This window comes from Anguilla anguilla, chromosome 9 (assembly GCF_013347855.1).
Source record: "Anguilla anguilla isolate fAngAng1 chromosome 9, fAngAng1.pri, whole genome shotgun sequence".
Classification (NCBI taxonomy): Eukaryota; Metazoa; Chordata; class Actinopteri; order Anguilliformes; family Anguillidae; genus Anguilla; species Anguilla anguilla.
The window spans coordinates 27,388,203-27,413,549 of record NC_049209.1 but is presented as its reverse complement, the minus strand read 5'-3'; the positions used below and the strand labels follow the sequence as shown (position 1 = coordinate 27,413,549).

Here is a 25,347-nt window from a genome sequence, read left to right as displayed (position 1 = left end):
TGTGTGGTCATGGCAGAAATCACAGAGCACAAAGCCCCCTTTTGACTGGCATTGGCTGTTACAGAAGATCTTGTAAACAGAGAGAGAGGGGGGAGAGAGAGAAAGAGAGCAAAGAGCTAAAATTATTCATTATGTTTGCTTGAGTATTTGTCAAGTATTATATCATGTCATATGCTAAATGTATATATTGCTTATATTAAACCAAAATGCTTACATGTGATATGTGTATAGATTCTGTTATGAGACGTTCACATCTTCACATAGTAAAAAGAACAATGTATCCACTTACAGCAAGTGCCACAAATACATTTCACTGGAAGTGACTGTGTGCTTTCAAAACCCATCACCTCAATAGTGTTTGTGAGACCCTTTTGGGTGTGGGGCGGTTGACCAATGAACTGTTTTAAGACAATCAGAAGTGAGGCGTGGTTATTTTCCTGTGTAGCCCCGAAAAATTGGGCAAAAAACAGCTTGCAGCTGAATGATTAGATTAGGCGGCTTTTTTGGATAAATGTATAGGATGGCTGGTTCATTTATCTTTTTCTCGGTTAAACTCACCCTAAACTGTGCCCCCGAGAACAATGTTGCTTTTTAATGCCAAATGTTCCCTGATTAGCTAACGACTGTGATAGCCTAAAGGTAATGAGACTGACCAACTTCTAAAAGTGCGATAATTCTCTGATCATAATTATAAATTAAAATCGAATGAAGAGGGCCCGCGAGGTCCGACTTTTTTCAACGCTCTTTTAATGTCTTTAGAGGTGCAGAATTATGCGAGTCTGTTAAATGTACAACTATAAACACAGCGGTGAAGGTTCAGGAATGGAATGTCACCGGGCGTTGAGGAAACAGCACGGGAATTCCGGAACGAACATGCTTTTTTTCCAACATTCCGTCCAGTTTGAGTCACGCAAATAGTGTATGCATTTGCGAAACGAGGGAGAGGTGGAGAAAGGGAGTGAAGAGTAGACAGAGGGGTGCGGTCAGTAGGCCTATGGGTTTACTCGGTGGGAGTGACAGCAGGGTTACGTGGGTGTTTCGTTGCTCATATAACGGCGCTGTGACTTGATAGAAATGTGTCTACTGCGCCATTGTTTTTTTTTTTCATGTAACACCGAAGTTCAGGGGTTTCTCTAAAATGTAATTTTCTTAGATAAAATTCTAACACCAGTCATAGGCAAATAGTGCTATATTGCAAACAAATCCATAAAAAGAGATAAATTATTTTTAACGGGTCAAATTAAAGACCGGGGTGAATCAATAGGCTCCTAATTGGGGAAAATGTGGGCACCTGGCTACGAAAACTAACAATATGGAAAATTATGAATTCAGAGACAAAGCCAACCTGCATTGTGTTACTTTTAAGGACAAAATTATGAAAGAACAAAACACTCCTGCTGCAAATTCCAGCTTTAACCGGTCTAAAATGTTCAAACTGGTTTAAGATGTGTTTTTGACACTTCTAACTTGCTTTAACTAGTTGGCCAGCTGAGTATCCTATATTGTCAGCTAGTGCATTATGCCACCAGTCTAACCAGCCACAGACCTGCTACGACCAGCTAGAAGTGTCAAAAAACCCAGCTTTAACTATTTAAATTCCCAGCTGGATTTTTCAGCACAGACATGTGTTAGGCAACCTAGCTCAGGAGCGACGTGGGCGACGTAGGTAAGACCGGTTGTCTGGCAGTTGGAGGGTTGCCGGTTCAAACCCTGCTCTGGGCGTGTCGAAGTGTCCTTGAGCAAGACACCTAACCCCTGACTGCTCTGGCGAATGAGAGGCATCAATTGTAAAGCGCTTTGGATAAAAGCGCTATATAAATGCAGTCTATTTACCATTAGTCCATTTAACTAGAGTGTATTGATGAACCTCTTCATTTGATAGCCAATAACAGTGGTTCTGAACCTCAGTCCTGGCGGCCCACTGTGTATGCTGGTTTTTGGTCCAACCACAGTAGCAATACCAGAATTTTAACAAGCTGTTCATTTTTCTTGAGGGATTATTTACCCTCTTAAGCCACGTTATGTCAGAAATATATATGCATGCGATGGAGAATAAAATTTCTATATCCATGTTGTGCTATGCTGCAAAAACTGACATTAAGAGGTTAAAAAACTTTTCAACTAATCAAATTAAAGACTGAGGTGAACCAACAGGCTCCTAATTGGTGGAAGTGTGGACACCTGGCCACTAAAACTAAAGATCTGGTAGATAATGAAGAATTCAGAGACAGAAAAGTTCAGCAATATATATATATATATATATATATATATATATATATATGTATGTATGTGTGTGTGTGTGTTCAGCAATCTAATTGGGAGCATATTAATTCACCTCAGTTTCTAATTTGGTCAGTTAAAAATTGTTACCTCTTTTTATGTAATAGTTTGCAATGTAGCGCAACGGGAATTGTATTCCTCTGGCATGCATAACAGTTTCTGACATAATGTGTCTCAAGAGGGTAGGCCCACATAATCCGTCTAAACATGACAAGCACCTAATTAAGAAAAATTAACAGCTTGTTAAAAAGATCGATCAACTCCTCCTGAATAGACTTAAATGGAATCTAACGTGAAAACGTCGACGCGTGTGGTAGTTAACAGTTTTGAGAGGTGTTACTGTTGTACATCTTTTTTTTTAATGCTACGTTTTTAAATTTGCTGTGCCAAACTTTCTTTGCCTTAAAGAATTGTTTTAAGTCGGCGGTGAAGCCACACCCTTAATAGACTTACAGACCTTGGTTTCAAACCCAACAAATGTGTAACGTGGATTTAGACCAGCAGATGGCGATATAACTTGCGTTCGAGATCGTGCGGCATGGTTATATCCCGAGGCGCAGTTTGGTAGTGCAGAAGTAAAGTTATCACAAGGTTAAGAATTTTCCCCCGCCATTCTAGTTTCAATTAAATTGTCTCGCATAACCGTTAACTTGTTCGTGCAGACAGCCCTTGTTTCCAGTCACTCTATCAGTGTCTGAGAATAGGAGGGCGTAGCCAGCCAGACCAGGTGCATCAATAAAAGAAGCAGACATGGTAGGGACTACATTTTGAAAAGAATCAACGTATAGACTAGCCTACGTAAAGCCTATGAAAAGACTGGTCGTATTTTTACATTACAATCTGTCAAAAAAACGGCTGCCTCGCACTCCGCAGTAGACTGCACGTTCAAGCGATCGCCTGGAGAAAGCCATATGTGCTTACGGGCATATTTTGTTCACTCAAACCACGCGTTTAATGTCTGTTGTAATGTAGCCTAGCCTATCACTCATGAAATACGTACATGAACTATTGACTACATTTTAGAAAACTCTTTATAAAGGCGTAAGAGTAATGTATGTAACATCGGTGATATCACATTCGTGCGACTTTGGGATTGGTTACAGAACTTCCTGGTAGTGAAGTCGTTGTGTTTGAAGGTGGAGAGAAGGGAGAAAGTCTTGCAAACATTTGTTCCATGACTCAACGTGGAGCTGTATGACTTCTCATTGGCAATATACACCGTCTGGCAATTGGGAGTCTAAGGAATTATTTTTTACACAGCCAATTCTCCGTACCCGACTCAAATAGAAACTAAAAACTGCTGGCAGTTGGATGTATTTTCTGATAAAGAGCGGTGGCCAATTAGATTACCATAAAAGAACGAGTGTGATGTGGGCTTGACTAGCACTAACTAGACGCTTAAATCGACGCAAACGGTACAGTTCTCTAGATTTAGAAGGTTAGTTACAAAACCGAGAAATATCCAGCGGCGACCAAGGAGAGACACTGAAGTGGATAGACACCGGGGATTAAATCTGGATCTCCGGCATTCTATAACGACTTGACTTCCGAATGACTGCACTGTAGTGTCCTACAGACCTACGGACCTTTTGGACAAAGTATTGTACGTCGGCATAAAGTGATAACATACAGGTAGGAAATGTTTAGAATGCCTCTGTATCCTGTTTTCCTGTTCTTATCCTAGTCTGTTTGAGCAACTAATCTAGCTGGGTTTCAATTTTTAAAAGTCGAAACGTGTCTCTACAAGGTAAGTAATCAAAGGGTGGAATTCTGTTGAGCAACAAATTATCCAGTATAGGCTACAACGTACCAGGAGAGTATGGTTCTTCCATTGATCTCATTCTATGGACACAGGAGTGCCGGTTAAAACACACGAAGGGCAGCTATTGCTCTGTGGATGTGTTGCACTTATTTGTGGCCCCCTATCTGTCGATATTTTCGAATTTGTCCGTCTGGCATTAATTATATATATAAAAAAAGCAGCGTGAATCGAATGGAACACACTGACTTGATTTTGACCTCGACGCAGCTAAAACCCACTGTACATAGTGTATGAGGCAAGTTACTGTGCGTCTTCACTACGTGTAAGAAGATGGATGTAAATCATTTCGATCTTATTGTGGTAATACTCCACTTACTATAGTTACCGCGGCTTACAGTGTAACCATGAGAGCCTTGACACGTGTATGTTGGAGTAGACCAAATTTAAGTTCGGCACTGTGCGACATCAATGTCCCCTATTCGCTTGCAGCACAGGGCTGGGATTTTTCTGCTTGAAACACAACATACCAGTGTGGCCCACCTGAAAATACTGTCATTCACAACCCATCGTTTCGGCATGTTAAACATAGTTAAGGCAGTTTACCCCAAGGACGCACATAGGGAGTGGGTTCGGACCAACCGGGACACTTTGTCCTGGCCTGGGCTGGAGGGGGGCCCAGGATGTGGGGTGTAGCTATTTTTAATTTGTTACGAAATATATTGGGACGGGGGGCTCCCCATATATTTTGTCCTGGGCCTAAGAATTCATAGCTGCAACCCTGCTGTAGCCAGCTAGTCTTGGAGGCAATAGTCCAGTAGGTTAGCATGCAACACTTTAAAAAATGGACAGGATAGCTAAACATGATACAGGCAAAACAATCATTCATTTAGCCTGTGAAGAATGATAAAAAACCTTACCGGCAGAAACACATTGTTATTTTTTTGTCTACTATGTATGCTCTATCTGTTCAGTATGTGCAGTGTATATTTTTACATGCTAAGTTTTGAAATTTTGTTTGTGGTCAATATATTTTTAACTCTGTCTTATGTAAAGATGGCTTTCTTATGTTCACTGTAACACATTATCCCAGACTGCTTACTGCATGCACTGAATGTAAGATGAAGGCCTGCAGTTTGCTTCTCATGGCTACGGATTAAGTCTTAGTAATACTCCCAGGATGAGCGGTATTACTGGGCTGCTTGTCACTATAGGACAGGGCTGATCAAGGTGATGTAAACAGCCTACCTGACAGAAGGCCAAATTCCTTTGGCTGACAGGGGGCAAGAAATGAAGTTTGGAAGCTAAATGTACTTGAGCTGGGGTCAAATAAGTAGGGAGACTACTGTGCTGTACTTGACATGTGCAAAAATCTAGCAGAATTAATGACAGAATGATCCAAGCCTTATTAATTTGAATGGAGTAGATAGGAGTGGCATACTTTGAAGAGTTTTACACCTTTTGTTCATTCATTTGTGCACTTTACCAGCTCTTCGGGCTACCAAGATGAAAATATTGTTTTTCTATATTAGCCTTTTTTTAAATTACTGTAAGTGCAGGTAATATTGGTAGTCCCTTCTAGATGCTTCTTGAGCGCCAATACTATTTTTTGCCTAATTAAGGCACAGATTTCCAGCCAGGCTTTTCTGTTCTGAATTGTAGTTTTTTTGTTTGTTTGCTTTGGAGACGGGGGGCAATGGCTTGGGTCGATGGTGGTCTTTATCAGTCTTGCATTCCTCTGTTTGGTCTTGTGCTTTCCCTCGCCTCAGTGACTGATGCAGTGTGTGCTAGTCAGAGAAAGCGTCTTTAAGGCGTGGTCTGGTTAAGGCTTTTGTTAAGTTTGTTTGACGGAGCACCTCATTGAAAGCATGAATTGAGTTTTTCTGTACTTCAAGCCATACATTTTTTGAGTGCTCTTCCTGCATCTGGATGCAAGATTTATGAATCCACTGACAACTAGCTTACATAATAGCTTCGTTATCTAGTAGATCTGTATTTGACATGGCGAATATAGTTATGCAGCGATCATGTACAGAAGCAGCTTTGCGCTAGATTTTGTTCACAGTGTATTGGTGGAACAGCATATGCATTCGGTTTCATATATTGCATGGCTCTCATGACATTGCAAGGTCGTTTGAAGGTCTTGTCCTCCTGGACAATCTCTTGCCTTCACTTTCACTTCCAGTGACATTGAATGGGTGTTGCATGTCCGTCCGTGTCCTGTAGGCCTGTTCATGAACACGTAAAGAAAGGCTGTTATGGCAGTTGTAGGTTTTATAGATGGCTATCAAACAAAATGAAACTGGGGAAAAGACCACAGCCTCTGATTCCCTGTATATTTTCGTGGTCTCCGGTGTGGGAGGGAATAGGATATGCTTCATATGTTGTCAGGAATTCTCACATAGCGATAATAACGCCCCTCTCCAGCCACACCCTTTTAGAGCCCAGGAAAAAGAGAATGAATCCAGCCAGCGGCATCCAATTCGAAAAGCTCTTCTGTTTGCATCTTTTCCAACTGCTCTAATGCCATAATGCAGTCAAATTGCTATGTCAGTCCTTGAAGATTGATAGCCTATATCTCACTGATTTTTTGTGTGTGTGAGGTTACAGTAGAAACCAGACCTGAGGCTCACGTGGTGTTTGTGTGGAGGGCTGATTTTTTGGGCTGCCAGAGGTGGCATTGTGATTGGCATATGCCTTAATCCACATGTTTTTCCATGAGGCACAGTTGAACGGGCTTTGTGGATGACGCGCAAGGTTGTAATTTAGGATTTCTCCTGGTTCCCTCAGATTGTAACTGAGAGACTGAGATGAGAGCTAATTAAGTGTTACATTCATGATTGAAGCTGTAAAAACTGTCATGAATTACCGATTTTATTTATATTATCACCATTCGTTTTACTGTTCACATTTTCATTGTCTCCATTGCCGATTGTATATTTTGTGAAAATGGATAATGAATTTAGGAATCAACTTCTTTCGCAATTTTTTTTTTTTTTTGGACTATTTCGGAATGCCCATTCATGTTCGATTGATCAGCAGGGGTCACTAGAGAGACTGTCCCTGTCCGTGGACGAAACGATTGCCGGCTGTTAGGGCTGTCAAAAAATATTCGAATTTCGAAAACTATTCGAAAATCTTTTTTTTTTAAAGTTCGAATCTAAATTTGAGCATTCGAATATTCGTTTTTGATCCCACGTTTTGTAATTAACATGAATATACAGGCTTAATTTCATGCGGCGAATCATGTTCATGCACACAAAGTTCATTTCCTGTGCTAACGTTACTTTCTCTGTCAACAAAAAACGTTCTGCCCTGGATCCAGAGCAAGTGGATCGTCTGGTTTTCCTTGCCAATAACCTCCGTGATGCTTTCAGCTGACACCTAACGTTACTGGTCAGCTAGCCTCGCGAGCCCGTCTATTTTTTCACTTAGCCTGTTAGCTGACCAGATCTGTTGAACTATCTTGCCTCACCGAAATTAAATAAGATGTATTCCAAAGCAATGCTACCCAATATTTCCTCAATTGTTTGTAGTACCGTAACTTGGCGTCATTTTAATATCAATACTTTTAATGGCAGGCCTGGATTTTGGCCGTCTGAATGAATGAGTTATAGACGGTGTATGTCTTGTATGTGTGAGTAACTTGGCATTTTTGTACGTTGAAAACGTGTTTTTTATGAGATATCATTTCTTTTTGCAAAGCGTTTTATTATGAGAGTGAGAAATGTGAAGTGACCCTGTAAGAAACGGTTGTGGATTATGGCTATCCTTGTGTGAATTTGTACAGTCTGATGAGCGTGTACTGTTTAGCTGTTTCGGTTTGCTATATTTGTAAAACAGTGGCTGTGACAAAGGGTGCGGTGGCGTAAGTGTAAACGCATCAGAAACGCAGGTGAAATATGGCCAGTGTATGTACTCACGGATTTGACGGCCATCCAACGAACCTTGATTGACAAAAGAATCAGCAAGCCCGTAGAATTAGAGCTCCCTAGGTCGCAACTTGTGTACCCTTCTGTCCTGCTGCGTTGTCTGTTATTTCGTGGAGATGCACTTTTAGTGTCTGTAAGGTTTATAAGGCATTTTGATAGGCTTATCTGCAGGTAGGAATCCTCTTCGCTGTTTTGCTAAGCTAGAACCGGAAAACTTGCTAGTGGAGAATAGGAGCAGATGCATATGTCCCAGCAGGCTTTGCATATGAGAAAATAAGAACAGTGTGAGATAAATTAGGAGAAATGATGAAATTGCGTAGTTGAAACAATATGTTTTTAGCAGAATGGGCATGTAGGTGAAGGTTGACATGATCACAGCCTATGGTGCGAAGTAAATGAAGTGACCATGAGCGAGCTTAGTTTCCTTATCGAACCGTATATATAACAGTCTGTATAAAGCATTAGTTGTTGAAGTGGAGGATTAAGTAGCTAATGTGTGGAGTCTGTTGCACTGATGTGCTTTTCTCATGTTCAGTAGTAGTAGTTATAATTATGAATGAGTCATGATTTGAAATGTAGTGTTTTAATGGGGAGTTGCAGAACGTACATACGTAGTAATTGCTTGTATGTGGCTAGATAGAGAACAGGGCGAGGTAACATGAATGTAGAAACGTGGCGTTTGCTGATAAGAAGGTTTTGTACGGTAGCCAAGTGAAGAAATATAGTTAGTAGAAATGGCACAGTGGTGAACTGGTGTAACTTTTTAAGGAATACATTTGCCATCATGAAATGCATATGGGTGGCCGTGAGTGAGTTTTGGTAAAGCAAATATAAGCGTAAGAAAACGTTAGTGTAAAAGAGGAAATTATCTGGCTGAGGGCGAGGCGGGATTCAATCCTTCAACCGGAGGTTTACCAGTCGGTGACTTTGTTAGTGCAGCACCATGACATAGCTATGCAATGCGTGAAATATCATTAGCAAACCTGTCCGTGGTTTTAAAGAACACAGGCCAGTAAGCACAGAAGAGCTCCCGTTGAATCCATATGGCTTTGCAATATTGTAGCCGGTTAATAACTGAACGTGCAGACGGTACGTCATAATGCAGGTTAAAGAAACGTGTTCCTAGCTGGGCTTGAACCTAGGACCCCGTGTTCCCAAGACTGTAACCTTGCCCACTAGTCCACAGGCAGACTAGCTGTTTAAACTGGAAATGTTTCAGAGTAAAAAGGTATGGGTATTTTGCGTGTGTATGCAAGTTTTTGATTGGGTCGTGTAGGTGAAGATTTGGCTGGTGTCGGTAAAATGTCCAATGAGGAGACGTGTTGTTAGTGGGATAGGCGGCAGGAAAAACAAGAATGAGAAGAAGGAGAAAACGCAAAATCCCCTTAGTTTGGGGCTTTATTGTGTGGACATGTGAAGTTGTTTCTGAAATCTGTCTGTTGAAATGGGGTCAGAATGTACAGAATTTAATGTTTTTAAGGGCTGAGTGTCTGTGGCTGTTGTGGTTATTTCTGTGGGGAACCCTGAAAAGTGCCAAACTCTCGGTGCTGTATAGGTATGGGGCATGCCCCCGCCAAGGCGTAACTTGGCGGGATGGCATACCTGCCATCCCAATCTGTTAAGTTAGGTCGTTTTTTGTCATTGTTTTCACCTATGTACAGTTGGTTGACCTCATGCTGCACAGTGTGTGACTGGCGATGGGCCCTTTCAGGCATCCAGCTCTCGTTGTTTTCCATTTTTACGAGTATTCGCTCCCCCTGGGGGTTTGAGAGAGAGGATGCACCTGCCACCCCCGCCTCTGGGCGTCGCAGGTGCAGGAAACGGTCAGGGTTGGCTGCAGCTCCGATGGGTGTCTCTTCCTCACCGAGCGACACCGTCCCTTCCCCGCTACGGTGCCCACGGGGCACCAGCCTCCGGTGCTGCGGCATCTGGGCGATGAGAGAGAAGGGGAAGAGGTGCGACGCGTTGAGAGATTCTGTGGAAGTGCCTTGTTTGATACCACGCGATTGGAACAAGGACACAGCTGAGGTCATTTACTCTCATGTCCTCTAAATGTCGAATTCAGCCGAGGTTCCCACATTGCTCATTGTGAAATGTGTTTCAATGTGTGTCCTCTTAAGGCCTGTCTGGATGAGTATGTGGAGAGCAGGGAAATCCCCGGAGTGACTCAGCTGAGACTGGCGGCTGATCCCAGGTTGTGTGAGCCATGTGAATGGGGTGGCAGTGTAGTATAATGGGTAAGGAACTGGGCTGGTAACCTAAAGATCATTGGTCATAGGTTCATAACTACCTTTGTACCTGTATAAATGGATGCAGAGCGTCTGCTAAGTGCCTGCAATGTAAATGTAATGGGCTGGTCATAGCTGTTCATTGCCCATTGACCGCAGTAGACCTGGAAGATTTCACATACATTATCGTGGAAAAAAAGGTTTCTTTCTAAAATAAGTTCCCCCTTGTCATTATTATGAGCCAGTTTAAAGGGAATAAGTGTTTCATACAATGTAGCATTGTAGCTAATGTTAACTACATAGTGATGTATTCTGCTGAACAAGCTAGCTCATTAGCTAATGATTGTTATGGTGATACTAATGTATTATCAATTTAGCTAACCTACATACATTAGTGTGCAAACTAGGTGTGCTAATTTCTAACCTGTGTATACCTTCCAATTTAAAACAGTTGGCTATCTACTTCTGGCTATATTTAATTAATGGACTCTAACAGTTAGAATGACTACTTAGCCAACTGACAATGTGTTTTATTGTTTAGCAGCACTAAACATGTGCTGTTTTAAAAGCATGCTTACTCATTTTTTATAATGCCAGAACTTTATCGCAGCACAGAGCATTATTCTGTGTGTGTGTGTGTGCTTGCATGTATATGTGTGTGCGTGTGTGTGTGTGTATGTGTCTTTTTATATGTGTGCGTGTGTGTGTGTGCTTGCGCATGCGTGCGTGTGTGTGTGTGTGTGTTTGTGTCTGTTTTTTAAATGTGTGTGTGTGTACATGTGTCTGAAGGTCTGTGCCGTATAAGTGCATTGCAGTGTCTGTCATGTGTTCACTATGGCAGTGTGGAGCCTGTGTTCACTATGGCAGTGTGGAGCCTGTGTTCACTATGGCAGTGTGGAGCCTGTGTCCACTATGGCAGTGTGGAGCCTGTGTCCACTATGGCAGTGTGGAGCCTGTGTTCACTATGGCAGTGTGGAGCCTGTGTTCACTATGGCAGTGTGGAGCCTGTGTTCACTATGGCAGTGTGGAGCCTGTCTCATTTTAGCTGTGGCTTTTTTGTGGCTGAGGAGGAGCCACGCCCTGGAGTCTCCTATCGGCAGCATTCAGCATTCACTTCAACCTCCTCATCCAGCCCAGGCTGAGACCTTCCCCTGCTTCTCTTCTACCTCTCTGAGCTTAACTGAAAATATCTCTGCCACGTTAGAAGTCATAATACATGAACTCCCACCCACAACAGGTATCTAAAAACTGACTCAGTCCCTATGTTCAGACACATGGGAGTCGGAGAACACTGCAAACGTGGCTGAAGGAAAGTTGTGTGTTTCAGCTCGATTAAAGCCAGCCGACGTTGCCTCTGTTAAGGAATTCTTCCTCCGCTATTGAAATGAATTTCCTGCACTGTGATATTTTTTGTGTGCCACAATGCACACACTATAGCTCTGTTAAATGTGCTTTCATTGAAATCCACCGCGCAGTGGTGCTTCCTGTAATGCAAATCCGCTCTCCTCTGGGAAGCCGCAGGTGTCTTTGCGCACCCCGAGTCGTGCCAGTCTACCTGTTTACACACCACACTGGAGATTACAGGGCTTCCGTGCTGACTGGCCACTTTAAAGATCCCTCTCCTCGACCCCATCCCCCCACCTTTACCTGATATGAGGCGACTGTGTGATTATCCTGTGTAATCTCGCCCTCCGCTCTGGCGGGGGCAGGCGGTGAGGACCAGGGCTGAGGGGGAATGCCCCCTCTGTGTGTTCTCCTGCCCTGGGCTGAGTCTGTGCTTCGGTTCTCACGGTCCGTACGGGGGAGTGAACTTACTGGGAAGCTCATGATTTAAAAAAAAAAAAAAACGTTTTTTTTAGCTTCACTTCCTTCCTCCCGCCCCTTTATCGTTCTGTGTCTCTCGCCTTCCCTCCCTCCCTCACTTTTCTCTTGTTCCTTGCAGCCCTTTCTCCATCAATGCTCGTTAGTGTATACAGCTTTCTAAAAAAGGCGAATGTCTTGGTCTGGTGCAGGAATACCACTTGCTTTCTAACCGTTCGTGCACATACTGACTCGGTTTTTGAAATGTAGGTTAAACATTGTGTTTGGCTCCTCTACACTTTGCACTGATTGTTATTGGGAAAAGGTCTCAGATTTATTTTAAACTGTGGCAATGAAGCATTTTTAGTGGATCTCAGATGATCAAGGTCGTCAAGGTGACATTGTGACATTGCGAGCAAAATGCGGTGCTTTGCCTGGTGTCTGATGGGCGTGTCTTTAAAAACTCAGGTGACTTTGAGTGGCAGTGTCACACAGGGGTTTTCATACTCGATCCTGGGGACCCACTGTGTGCATACTGGCTTTGTTCCTGCCATAATTACCACCTTTGAAAACCGCTCGTGTAACATAATGGCGTTGGAACTGGGCTTGTAGCTCAGCGGTTGTCAGTTCGATTCCTAAGTGGTGGCACTGTCATTGTGGATCATGGTATCTATTAAATCTGATCAAAGTTTTGTTTGTGAAGAAAAGGAAAATTAAGTTTACTGTCATTTCCTGGATTCCTAGATTTCCTTCAGCATGGTGGAACTTGTGGTGTGAGAACCTCTCACTGTAGGGCAATTGCTCTTGTTTGGCACGGAAACCAATACAATAGTGACTAACCTTCATTAAAATCTCCCGCTGTATAAATGGGTCGGTTGTGAAACGTGTAAGCTGTGTAAGACTACCTGAGACTGCTAACTGTAAATGGAAGTGCTGATGTCACAGGGCCCTGTTGTGGGATGTGAAAGGAAAGCGGGCATGCAGGTGTGCGTACTGACCTGTGTTCTGTTACGTTCCAGCCCTCCTGCCAGGCCAAGATGAAGGTAGGTGTCTGAAGCGACCTCTAGGTGACCTCTAGAGCCTGTAGTCGTGTCGTGCTGTGTGCAGAGCATGTGCGTCTGTGTGCAGTGGGCGGACAGACAGACGGGCATCACGTCAGCAGACCAGTGCCTGCGCTGCTCAGTGCCTGTCAGTCAAACTGAGGTCAAGGGTCAACGGACACTGTAGCCATTTCGGGTGACTGCCTTCCATTCATTTTCTGACAGTTGCCTCGCAAAATTGGATCATTCTTATAATATCAAAAGCGGAAATGTGTTTTTAAGTAAACGGTTCAAAATGAGATGTTCTATGATGACAGTCATTGAAGTTTTAAAATAAGTAGTAATAAATTGATAAAATGTCATTAAAAACCAAACCTGGCTGTTTCTGTAATGTAGCGCAACAACTTTAAATGCTTCTGGGTCACTAGTGACCTTTTCTGATCCAAAATGGCTGAAGTTGCCCTTGGACCTCATTTCTTTAGGCTGAGTTCATTCAGAGTGAGCCTTGGAGTGTGCCTGATTATTAAGGAAATGTAAGAGTCTTACATCTTTCTGTAATTGCTGATTTCCTCTCCATTAATAGGTTGTGTATGTTTTGGGTAGATAGTGGCACTGCTCTATATTCCTGCCTGTGTGAGTGTGGTGCTGTGATTGAGCAGTGCTGAGGCTAACTCAGCCTTAGCTGTGTAGTCATAGCTCTGTTTGTATTGAGCTGTACCAAGGAATTCCCCCAGTGTGGCACGTCTTGTGAGATAGTAAGTAGGTTTCCTACACTTGGGTTGTGGATCTGTATTTGGCATGTGCTTGCTTGTGTGTGTGCGTTTGCCTGCGTGCGTGCGTGCGTGCGTGTGGTTGTGGTTGTTGCTCAGATGGTAAGGAGCATGCTCACCACTCCCTGACGGACAGGCAGGGCCGTGAAATACGTGTTAACGGTTAACCCGCCCCCCTGGACGGCTCTTATATGGGCTGATTACGGAAGCCGGAACAAAGGTGTCCTTCGCAGTGATAGAGGGAGCGGGTGAGGGGCTTTAACTGCGTGGGCTGCGGCTGCCTCTAGGCCCCTGGCCCATCTTCATGAAGCGCCTTGGAGTGCTGATCTAGAATCAGGTTTCCACCGGTCATGTGCTGCCTTATCAGCTGAGTGTAACTGATCCTAGATCAGAGCCTGTGTTCATAGAGGCATCTCAGAGTTTGAGTGCTAATGTAGGGTCATGTTTCCCCTGGTCTATTGATGGGCGAATAAGGTGTCAGGAAACCCACACATATTTGAAGCTACCCCAAGCTATCAGTTGCACACTGATTTCAACCAATCATTGTGCTTTGCTGTTGAGAGCGCAATATTTTTAGTGGTTTATGCAATTCAGTGATTAACAGCACATTTGAGCTCCACCCATTGTAGAGTTCATGAAGTTCTCATTCTACCATCACTATCCAGGGCATATCCTAACCTTATCCATTATGAGCTAAAAAGGCAAACTGACCCAAGGTCAGTGCCTAAAAAGCATCTCCGAGTCGGAGCAGTGATCCAGTATCAGCTTTCTGATGATCTTATCCATTATAGGTTTATTGGACAGAGGAGTCAGCACTCCTGTTCTGAGGTACTGTATGAATATGGACCCTGATCTGGGGTCAGTTTAGCCTTTTTTTACCTTTAGCTCATAGTTTATCCTTTAGCCTTCTTTGGTTTAGTCTGTTGGCTCATAATGGATGCAGTTGAGATATGGCCAGGACAGTGATGGGAGGAAGAGGTTAGATTAGATCAGCAGTCTGTGGTGGCCATAGACAAATAGATGATAGGTCTACTGGGAGGAGTGTTCTTAAATGAGTGGAAAAATACAGTAAGCTTTGTGTGGCTGGACTGAAACACGGAAGGGCGGAATCCCACAGGGCTCTCCGAAAGCCTGAGTTTGGAATTCTGATGCAGTGCTCTTCAGTTTGCCTTTCCTGCAAACTATTGATTTGAGTCCTGCCACGGAGCTGTGCATCCTCGTATGGAGTATAGTCTACACACGCGCACACACACACACATAAAACAAATGCAAACACACGCAGACACACATGCATATATAATAACAGACACAAACACTCACATGCGCGCACACACACACACACACACACACACACATACACATGCGCGCGCACACACACACACACACACACGTACTTAGGAACAGGCCAGGGCAGTTATGTTTACACAGTAACATCTGGCTTTTCAGTCTGCTTTCCATAAGCAGCAAACTGCGCGCTAACAATGCAGGACACTGGCAGTGAGGAACCCGTGGACATCATGCGGGCATTCCATGCCAAATGCTCCTCTCTCTGAGCTTCTGTATCTCCCCCATCTCCCCAGAGGATTTTGGGTCAGCTGACATCAGAGATGACCCAGCTTTACGTTACTAATGGGGAATTTAATAATACGTCTTTGATTGGAAAGTTTGCCCCTTTGGACTGTGCCTTTTCAAGGCCAGCTGAAAGTTAAAGAGTAACCATAGCTCATTAATCATTGGTCAGATTTGTGAGTTGAAGGAATGAGGACAAATTGCTCCAAATTTTGACGTGGAATTTTGCGCCCTGAAAATAGTCCGCTCAGTTGGTACAAATCCTGCTTCTGCCAGTCAAACTGACACAGAAAGCACAGTTTTAAATCTGGCTATACCCTGTGCAGTCATTTCTGTTACTTTCTAAAGTGCCAGAACAATCGCAGTGGCTAGAGTTGATTTTTTAAATAACCTTCTGTTACAGTGTGGTATGGCCATTGCATTTTTATTTGAAAAGAAATGAACTCTTTTCCTTGCACCTCAGTAGAAAAACGAAGACTGTGCCACGCGCGTGTTTGCACATTGTGTGCATCTGGGTAGCATGTTAAGGTAGGGCTATTCAACTGCCTGAGGGACAAATGCGGCCCTCAATAAAAAAATAATCCTGGACCTTTGATCCCCGAGAAGAATAAAAAACTGTATTATTCAGGCGGATGAAAAAATGGTGAACTATGTCCAGACCCACATCTGCACAGTGACCGCGTTCCTCCTGCTAGTTTCAGAATAATGATTACGAGCCCTGCACACATGCGCAATGCGTCTTAATCACACATTCATAAACAGTGCGTGGACGCTACGTGAAAAAAGGCTTTCATTTCATCAAAATTAGTCCTGTTTTTTTTTTTTTTTTTTTTTTTTTTTTTGTTTTGTTTTTTGTTGCTTAGTGCATGGAAGCTGTTCAGCCCAAATGTAGAATTTAGAAAAAGAATGGGGCAGCCATGCTGGTAGGTGGCCGGGCCGTTCTGTTCACCCCGGCCTGGGGAAGGCTCTCCGTGGCTCAGAATGAGCGTGTGTGTTTGCCGGCTGGGCCGTGGCTGCACCGGCGTCCTTGGCGTGGAGGCGCGGTGTGCTCCGGAGCCCCGCCCCCGATGCGGAACGCTAGCGCCCGCCATGGTGGCGAGGCGCTCAGACGCACGGGCCGGTGCCAGCAGGGAGATAAGGGGAGGCCGTACGGAAGCGAGACAGACCTGGCATGTCGGGACAAAGGTGGGGAGGCAGACCTGTGCCAATGAGCTCACCTGATACACGCTGCATATGCCTCCTTATGTTACTGAGCGCACACACACACACAACTCGGCATTTTGGTACACACCAACTGCATCCTTATGGTGCCACACACACACACACGCACACACACACACACAGTCTTTAGTCTTCAGGTCCTCTTACCCAGCTCCATGGCCTAATAGAGCCTGTGGTCCAGGTCATTGCAGAACAGGTTATTTTCTAATCCTCTGTGGCGCTTCTCTCCCAGTGTGGAACGCCCATTGTGTTTCATCACAGGAACGGCAGAATGCTCATGAAAACCAAAAACCTGCACCCACACCGGCCCTTTCTGGGCATGATCAGACATCCCTGATCTATACCACATTTGCCTGACTGACGCCAACTCTGAGTGCAGAGTCTTTGTCTGACTTTGATGCGCGTGCGATGATGCCCTGAAACGGACGCCGCCCTTGGGCTTGAGTCTCCCGTCCCCTTGGCGATGCCGCAGCTTGCTACGCCCCCGCCGGCATGCCCAGCGCTTTCACAGGGCGCGCCACCCGACCGCCGCTGGAGCAGGCTGTCGGCGCGTAATTGTTTGACGGTTCCTCAGACCTGCGAGGCGGAGCTCTGCGCGGCTCGCTCTGCTCATCGAGGCCCCGCCCTCACGGGCTTCCTCCGTATCTCCTCAGTTCATTCCTCTCCCCGTAGCGGCCGCCCCGATCCGTCCATATTTCTCTCCCTCTGGGGAAAGATTGTCCTCGCTGTGCACATTCCAGTGAACTCTGGGTATGTGAGTGCTATGAGTGCAATGTGAGGAATGGGAGGGCGTGCGGCCTGGATGAGCCGGCCCGCACGCTGCCGTTACGGCCACTGCCCCGTCCGCCATCAGCGCTAACGCCGCCTCATGACTCGGCACAGAGGGACCTGTTTCACAGAGACACCCCGTTCTCTCTGTTTTACAGTAGCTGTGTGTGTGTCTGTGTGTGTGTGTCTGTGTTTGTGTGTTTGCTCATCTGTCTCTGGCAGCTGTGTACTTTTAAACGCCCCGTGACTCAGTTTTGTGTTGGTTTATGTTGGTCGATGTGGAGAGCGAAGGGGTAACAGTGTTGCGCGGTGCCAGTCTAAAAATGTAATAATCTCAAGGGGTCTGTCTTTAGCTTTTAGCTTTTAGCCTTTAGACAGTCGCTTGGGCGGTTTGGAAAGAGCTCACTCTTGCTCCAATTCCTGAGTCTGGGAATTCAGTCTGGAAAGACCAGTCAAGTTTTGGTCAAGGTTATTGGACCTCCTTTTTTTTAGGACTCTGTCAACATGGACAAAAAAGTTCATATATTAAAATGCTCTAACACACTTTTAACACAAGACGTATGTCAGAACATTTTGTGTTTGTGTTTAGTATGTGTGTATGCTGCCGAGTCTGTGCGTATGTGAACGTGTGTCTGTGTGTGAATGTGTGTGTGTGTGAATGTGTGTCTGTGCGTGAATGTGTGTCTGCGTGTGAATGTGTGTGTGAGTGAATGTGTGTCTGTGCGTGAATGTGTGTCTGTGCGTGAATGTGTGTCTGCGTGTGAGTGAATGTGTGTCTGTGCGTGAATGTGTGTCTGCGCGTGAATGTGTGTGTGAGTGAATGTGTGTCTGTGTGTGAATGTGTGTGTGAGTGAATGTGTGTCTGTGCGTGAATGTGTGTCTGTGCGTGAATGTGTGTCTGCGTGTGAATGTGTGTGTGAGTGAATGTGTGTCTCTGCGTGAATGTGTGTCTGCGTGTGAATGTGTGTCTGTACGTGAATGTGTGTCTGTACGTGAATGTCTGTGCGTGAATGTGTGTCTGCGCGTGAATGTGTGTCTGCGTGTGAATGTGTGTCTGCGTGTGAATGTGTGTCTGTGCGTGAATGTGTGTCTGCGTGTGAATGTGTGTGTGAATGTGTGTCTGCATGTGAATGTGTGCACCTGTATGAGTGTGTGTAGGTGTGCGTTAGGCACAGAGAGCTCGCTGCACCCAGGTGCGCTCTGGGTAGTGCTGTGCGTGGCAGTGCCAGAGTCTCTCGCACCTGTTGCACTCGAATGCCTTTCTCCACCAAGTCCCTCCTCAATATTTAATGAGGCCAGTTCTGTCTGCGAGCGCTTTGTTCTTAATTACACCCTGTTAAAGTCCACTCTGCCTACACGCTCTCTCCAATTCACCAATTTAGCACGCTCCTTAGAAGCCTGTTTATCTGTGTGTGTGTTTGTGTGTGTGTGCGTGCCTGTTTGTGTGTGTGTGTGTGTGTTGGTCTATGTGTCTTATAGCAGCTGTCTCTTGTTCTGAACGCTGCAAGGGGAACTGGGATGCTGGGGTGCGAATGTTGAGGGAATCAGATGTTGCAGAAATGATTTCCTGCATGATTTGTGCAGTTTAATTTTGTGTCTGTTAATTAGAGCAAACAAAGAAAGGGCAAAACAAATGTAAATGTCTTAGAAAATGTCTCCCGGTAGATGCAAGAAGTTTAAAAAAAATTAAGATTCTGAAGTGGATTACAGGGGAAGAAGTTGCATATTTGGGGGAAAGTACCACATTTTCCACTCTAGGGAAAAGAGAAAGGCATCCAAGTATCCCTTTATGGTCGATTCTGGGGGCGAGGCCTGGGGGGGCGAGGCCCAGGGGGGTGGGGGGGGGGGGGGGGGGGGGGGCGAGGCCCGGGGGGGGTGGGGCCCAGGGGGGTGGGGTGGGGGGGGGGGCGGTGGGGCGGCGAGGCCCGGGGTGGGGCAGCACTCTTTGCTATGTCTCTAAGGGGAAATCCTGCGGTCTGAGCAGAGCTGTCCTTTCCACAGTGGCCTGACCTCACCTTATATGGGCTTGTGGGTACTGCTAGGCCTGAGGGGGGGTGTGGCAAAGCAGAGGTAGGAGGGGCTAACAAAGACATTCTATTACTTAATGTGTTCTGACTCAGTCCGGAGCGGCTGGATGGAAGAATGGTAACGGAGTGGGAGAGCAGGAAGCATAAAATGTTTTCAGTTCCTCTGCAAGCAAGCCCCATCTTGTCGGGTTCGCCAGAAATATCCCGTTCTTCATTGTTTGTGTGTGAATGAGCATGTGACCACATGCCATACCTGGGCTAAATACAACCCAGTGTTCAGGTTTTGTTTCAAAAATATTTTTTAGAAAGTTTTTTTAAAGTAGTGTATTAAAAAAATCTAAAAATGGGTGAGCGCTCTTAGATTTTTGTGGTCTATGTTCATGTAAAGTGAATCCTTTTCTCAGGACCTTTGAATTTGAGGAGTATATTGTATGACTTGGGTTCACATTGTCCGTTTGTTGCCCTGTGGATGGATAACATATTTTGTCTTGAAGTGTAGTATGCAACACACTACTAAATGGACGGCATTTTATATAGCGCTTTAATCCAAAGCGCTTTACAATTGATGCCTCTCATTCACCCATTCACACACACACTCGCACACCATCGGTGAAAGGCTGCCATCCAAGGTACCAGTCAGCTCGTTGGGAGCAGTTAGGGGTTAGGTGTCTTGCTCAGGGACACTTCGACACGCCCAGGGCGGGGGATCGAACCGGCAACCCTCCGACTGCCAGACAAACGCTCTTACCTCCTGAGCTATGTCGCCCCCTCTACTCATAATTATGTACTGTAATTCCAATGAGCACACAGCTCACAAAAGGGCCAATTGATTATTCTGTTTAAAGTGAAACTGCCAACCCACGGGCACGCACGCACACACACACACACACACACACATTCACATACACACACACACGCGCAAACACACTAACACACGCACACACACATCCTTGGGCTCACAGCCACAGTCATGCTTTGTGCTTGCTCTGGTCCTCGTGTCTGGCCCAGTTCAGCTCTAGTGAATCACATGACCCCTCCCACAGAGCCAATGTTAAACGTTGTGAGCTAAAAGCTTGTTAAGAGTCTGCCGTTACAATTAAAAATACATATATATTTACTCATTGTATTTTATTTTCTTGTATTGGCGAGCTAAACAGGCAGACTTGTAGGCGCAGGATCAAACAGCAGGGGTGGCTGGAGTGTGGTGAGGTGTGGATTAATGCCAACTGAAGCCTCCTAAAAGCTTGCCAATGCTGCTGACAGTTATACAGTAGGCTCATCTATGTGCTTAGATCATAGATGATCCCTTAGCTAGGTGCGCCTCTCAACAACCCCAACTCTGAATGAACAGTTGAATGTCTTGACTGAAATACAGCGTATGAGCAAATCCTGTCAGTTATTTATTCATTTTTTTGAACTCGGAACATTTTAAACTGCTGAGCATCTGCATTTGTGGAAAATTTGGAGAGCATGCGCTCCTTCAAGCAACTATGTCTTCTTTTCTGATGGATTCATTGCAGAATTCCATGTGTACAGTACCCACCTCTGAATTCCTTTGATTTACGTAACTCTGTTTTAACCCGGAGGCCTGAAATAAAAGCATGGTCAGTTTCTTTTTCACGTTTATGTTACTTTTCAGATTTTCTTTGTATGAGTGGCCTTCTCTAATATAGAGGTTGGATTAGCAGTTCCTCTAATTAGCTTGTACTGTGGTGATACTTTCGAGCTGGGTTTGTTAGACCGCCATCAGCACGAATCATCAGTTCACCGATGAAGGCAGCATGCCAGGAAGTTGGAATCTTTTGGTCTTATCTAAAAAAACGTTCCGGGCGGGTCTTTCTGGAATGCGGTCCGTTAATACACCCATCTGCTAGGAGGAGCGCCGGCTATAGAAAGCACATTTCTGCGGGTGAACGGCTAGCGGCCGAATGCCACGCATTGCCTGGGGTTAAGCATTAGCCTCAGCGTGGGCATTCTGAGCGCGGCGAGGGCCGCTGGAATGCTGAGGGTAAATGTGGGAAGGCTCGAAGCCGCCTCACTCCGGTCAGCTGTCACTGCCCAGCTGAGTCAGTCAGTCAGACTAGTGAGTTTATCTTAAGTCACTTATAAGTACTGTTCTACTGCTTACTATGTTCCTTTGTTCAGCTTTGTGCGTCGATCATGTTTGTGATTCGGTTGGTTTGTAAAACTGGTTAGGGGATTCATTTCCAAATAGTTCACCAGGGAGCTAAAAGTTAAAAGGATTTATTTTTAAATTTTCTAATGCATTGTGTGTGTCATACTACATAATAAATACAAATGCTTTGTCACAGTAGTTAAATAGGTAGGTAAATAGATAGATTGGTAGCTAGATATGTAAATACACATATCCCATGAAATCGGTTTCCATGACCGAGCAGCCGCACGCAAGCCTAAGGTCATTATGAGCAATGCCAAGTGTCGGCTGAATTTGTGTAAAACACACCGCCATTGGACTCTGGAGCAGGCGAAATGCATTCTCTGGAGTGGTGAATCACGCTTCACTATCTGGCAGTCTGATGAACGAATCTGGGTTTGGCAAATGCCAGGAGAACCCTGCCTGCCCGAATGCATAGCGCCAACTGTAAAGTTTGGTGGTGGAGGAATAATGGTCTGGGGCTGTTTTTCATGGTTTGGGCTAGACCCTTAGTTCCAGCGAAGGGTAATCTTAATGCTACAGCATACAGTGACATTTTAGAGAATTGCGTGCTTCCAAATTTGTGGCAACAGTTTGGGGAATGCCCTTTCCTGTTTCAGCATGACAATGGCCCTGTGCACAAAGCAAGGTCCATAAAGAAAGGGTTTGCTGAGAAGAACTTGACTGGCCTGCACAGAGGCCCTGACCTCAACCTCATCAAACACTTTTGGGATGAATTGGAATGCTGACTGCGAGCCAGGCCTTACACTCAACATCAGTGCCAGGCCTTACACTCAACATCAGTGCCAGGCCTTACACTCAACATCAGTGCCCGGCCTTATACTCAACATCAGTGCCCGACCTCACTAATGCTCTTGTGGCTGAATGGAAGTGAATCCCTGCAGCCATGTTTCAAAATCTGGTGGAAAGCCTTCCCAGAGGAATGGAGGCTGATACAGCAGCAAAGGGGGACCAGCTCCATACTAATGCCCATGGTTTTGGAATAAGCACATACTTTTGGCCATGTAATGTATATGCTTTATGTAAAATTTGTAAAAATTTGAATTATGAGCTTTCCCCCAAAAAAGAAATTTACCAGTTTACCAGGTTTGAGAATTGCTTGCATTTTACATCCTCATTATGTGATCTGCACATTTGTGGGGCTGCTAGTGGTAGCAGAACAGCTCTGTGAGTCGATCACCATATGGAACAATGAGGAAACGCCTGCAGGCCAGCACGCACACACACACACACGCACGCACACACACACACACAGACACGCACACACACACACACAGACACGCACACGCACACACACACACAGACACGCACACGCACACACACACACACACACAGACAGGCACACGCACACACAGACACACACACAGACACGCACATGCACACACAGACACACACACAGACACGCACATGCACACACAGACACACACACTCATGCACACGCTCAGTGGGTTTACATGATGTTTGCAAAAGTTGATTTATTGTTTTAGTCTGGCTAAAACTGGACTTTTAAAAATCATGTAAACATTGTTGTACGATTTCAGTCGTACAAAGTCGACAAAAATTGGAGGAAGCAGGATTTGTAAGAAGCCTTCGTCAGACACACCTCGGTCAATAAATCGATTCTTTCCGAGTCGTGTATATTGGGACAACGACAGTAGTCCAATTAAATCTCATCTTTGGCCAAATCAAGCTACTAATATAGATCGATTTCAGCTGTGCATGTGAACGCACTGACAGACACGCACACGCACACGCAGACAGGAGGGGTGTGCACGCGCTCGCGCAGGGAGAGGACTCTGTTCTGGAAAGCTCTTCCAGGTCTGGTGAGAGATGGGCTGTTCTGTCACGGGCCGGCGTTAAAGAGCTTTCTGAACCCAGCAGCGGCTCACTAGCCTGGCGGTGTTCTGCGCACTCTGTATGGAAAAGCTGACTGGTTCCCCTTGTACAGTCACATTCGCCTCTGGGACAGGCCTGCAGTGACTCACAAAACCCGAGGCTGGCGGGGAGGGAGGGGTGGGGGGGGCAAGGTGTGGGGCTTGACTTTGCTGGCGCTGTGGCTTTCTCTCACTACCTCCCTTCCTCTGTGTCTCTCCTCCCTCTCCTCCTCTCTCACTCTCTTCCTCTCTTCCCCTCTATCTCTAGCTCTCTCCCTTCCCTTCTCTGTCCCTTTCTCTCTCTTGCTGTCTCTCTCTGTCTTGCTCTCTCTCTCTCCCTCCCTTCCTCTCCTTCTCTTGCTCTGTCAGATTGCCAAATCCCGCCCACAGCGCTTACATTTCTTTGCTCTGACATCACTGGAGCCTTGCATTTTCCCTCTTTGAGTCTCCTGCTGTTTTCAGACCCTCCTTCCCCGTCTGGTCTCTCTTCCTCTCCTCTCCTCTCCAGAGCGCCCCCTACTTTCAGCCCTCTGTCTTTCTCTGTCTTTGCATCCATCTCCCTAGCCCCCTCCAGTGCTTCTCATTGTCTTTACATTGTCTTCTGTTACATCTGCAAGCGAAGCGCCCTCTCCTCTCTCCTCACTGCTGCTCACCTTATACTCCCGTTCGCGCTTCTCCCTTAACTGCTACCCCGCTTCTGTAATCTCCAAGCTCCCATAGACCGGATATTTTCTGCTCTTGGGAGAAAGAATCACATACAAGCGATCGTTTATGTTTTTTTTTCCCTGCCCAAAGGCGCTGACAGGGCCATCCTTGTTCGGCGTCTGCGGGGGAAAGAAAGAGGAGGTTTGTTTGGGGCGAAGCAGAGGGCTCGAATCTGGTGAGGTTCATTTACTGCAGCGGCCGGCAGATTTTCCCGGCACGGACAATGGCCCCGGAGAGCCGAGCTGGCGTTCTCCCGGCTGCGCGTGCGTTTGTGCTGGGTGTCGAGAGAGCAGCGTATGGACACACAAGCGATTTATCATGGCTCATCTCCCATTGAGAAAACTCTGGTGCCTTGCCGATGGCACAGGCAGCCCAAGCCTTTTAACCCCCCTGCAGGTCAGAAGTGGCACTGCGTCAGCCAATGGGGTGGCACCAGGAAGTAGGCTGTCATAAAACTGCTTAGTTTGGAACAGATGTTTTTTTCTCTCTCTTTCTTTCTTTTTTTATTGTTCTTTGTTCCTCTTTCCTTCTTTCTTAGTTTCTTCCTTTTTTCCTCTGCGTTTCTTTCCCTTTTTCTCTACCTTTTGTTATATTATTGTTTTTCCTCTTTGCTTTCTCTTTCTATTTATTTGTCTCTTACATATCTTTTCTTTCTCTCCTCCTCATTCCCTCTCTCATTTTCTCCCATTCTGTCTGTGGTGCCGTCTGACCATGTTACTGTGAGAGGCTCAGCAGTCTCCAGAAATAGCTCTGCCAGGCAGAGAGTGTATAAATAGCCGAGCTGGCGAGAGAGGGCGGAGGGAGGGAGGGACAGAAATAGGCGGAAGGAGGGATTAAAAGGCAGATTGAAAGAAAGGAAAGACAAATGGTCCGATTCTCTGAAGGCGTGACTGATTGGGAGGCTTTTATGACGCAAATGGCATAGTAACAGCCATAAAAGTCTCTCTCAAACTCTGAACAGGGCAAATAGCTCAACTGATAAGAGAGTTGTGACTGTGGAGCACAGCACTGAAGCGCCTTTGCAATGACATCCCATGTGGGGGAAAAATGTGCTCTTTAATATGTAATCAGTATTTTTAAATATTAAGGAAATTACCCCCTTGATAAAGATGAGGCTGTATGAAATAAACAACAGAGGTTACGAGTTATTTTTTGCTCTAAGATGTGGGAATACTGTAGTTTATCGTTATAATATAAC

General features: G+C 45.4%; 1 protein-coding gene across 3 annotated transcripts in view; it reads left to right on the top strand.

Annotated features, from left to right (window-relative positions):
- LOC118235444 (unconventional myosin-Ic-like) overlaps positions 1-25,347 on the top strand; it is a 68,265-nt gene that overhangs the window by 1,064 nt on the left and 41,854 nt on the right. Inside the window, exon 1 of one of the 3 annotated variants that reach the window (XM_035432835.1) lies at positions 2,907-3,912. The exons of the other annotated variants lie outside the window; for them this stretch is intronic. The gene's annotated coding sequence lies outside the window, so the exon portion shown is untranslated. Of the gene's footprint in view, positions 1-2,906; positions 3,913-25,347 lie in introns of those variants that run through there. 3 annotated transcript variants of the gene reach the window in all.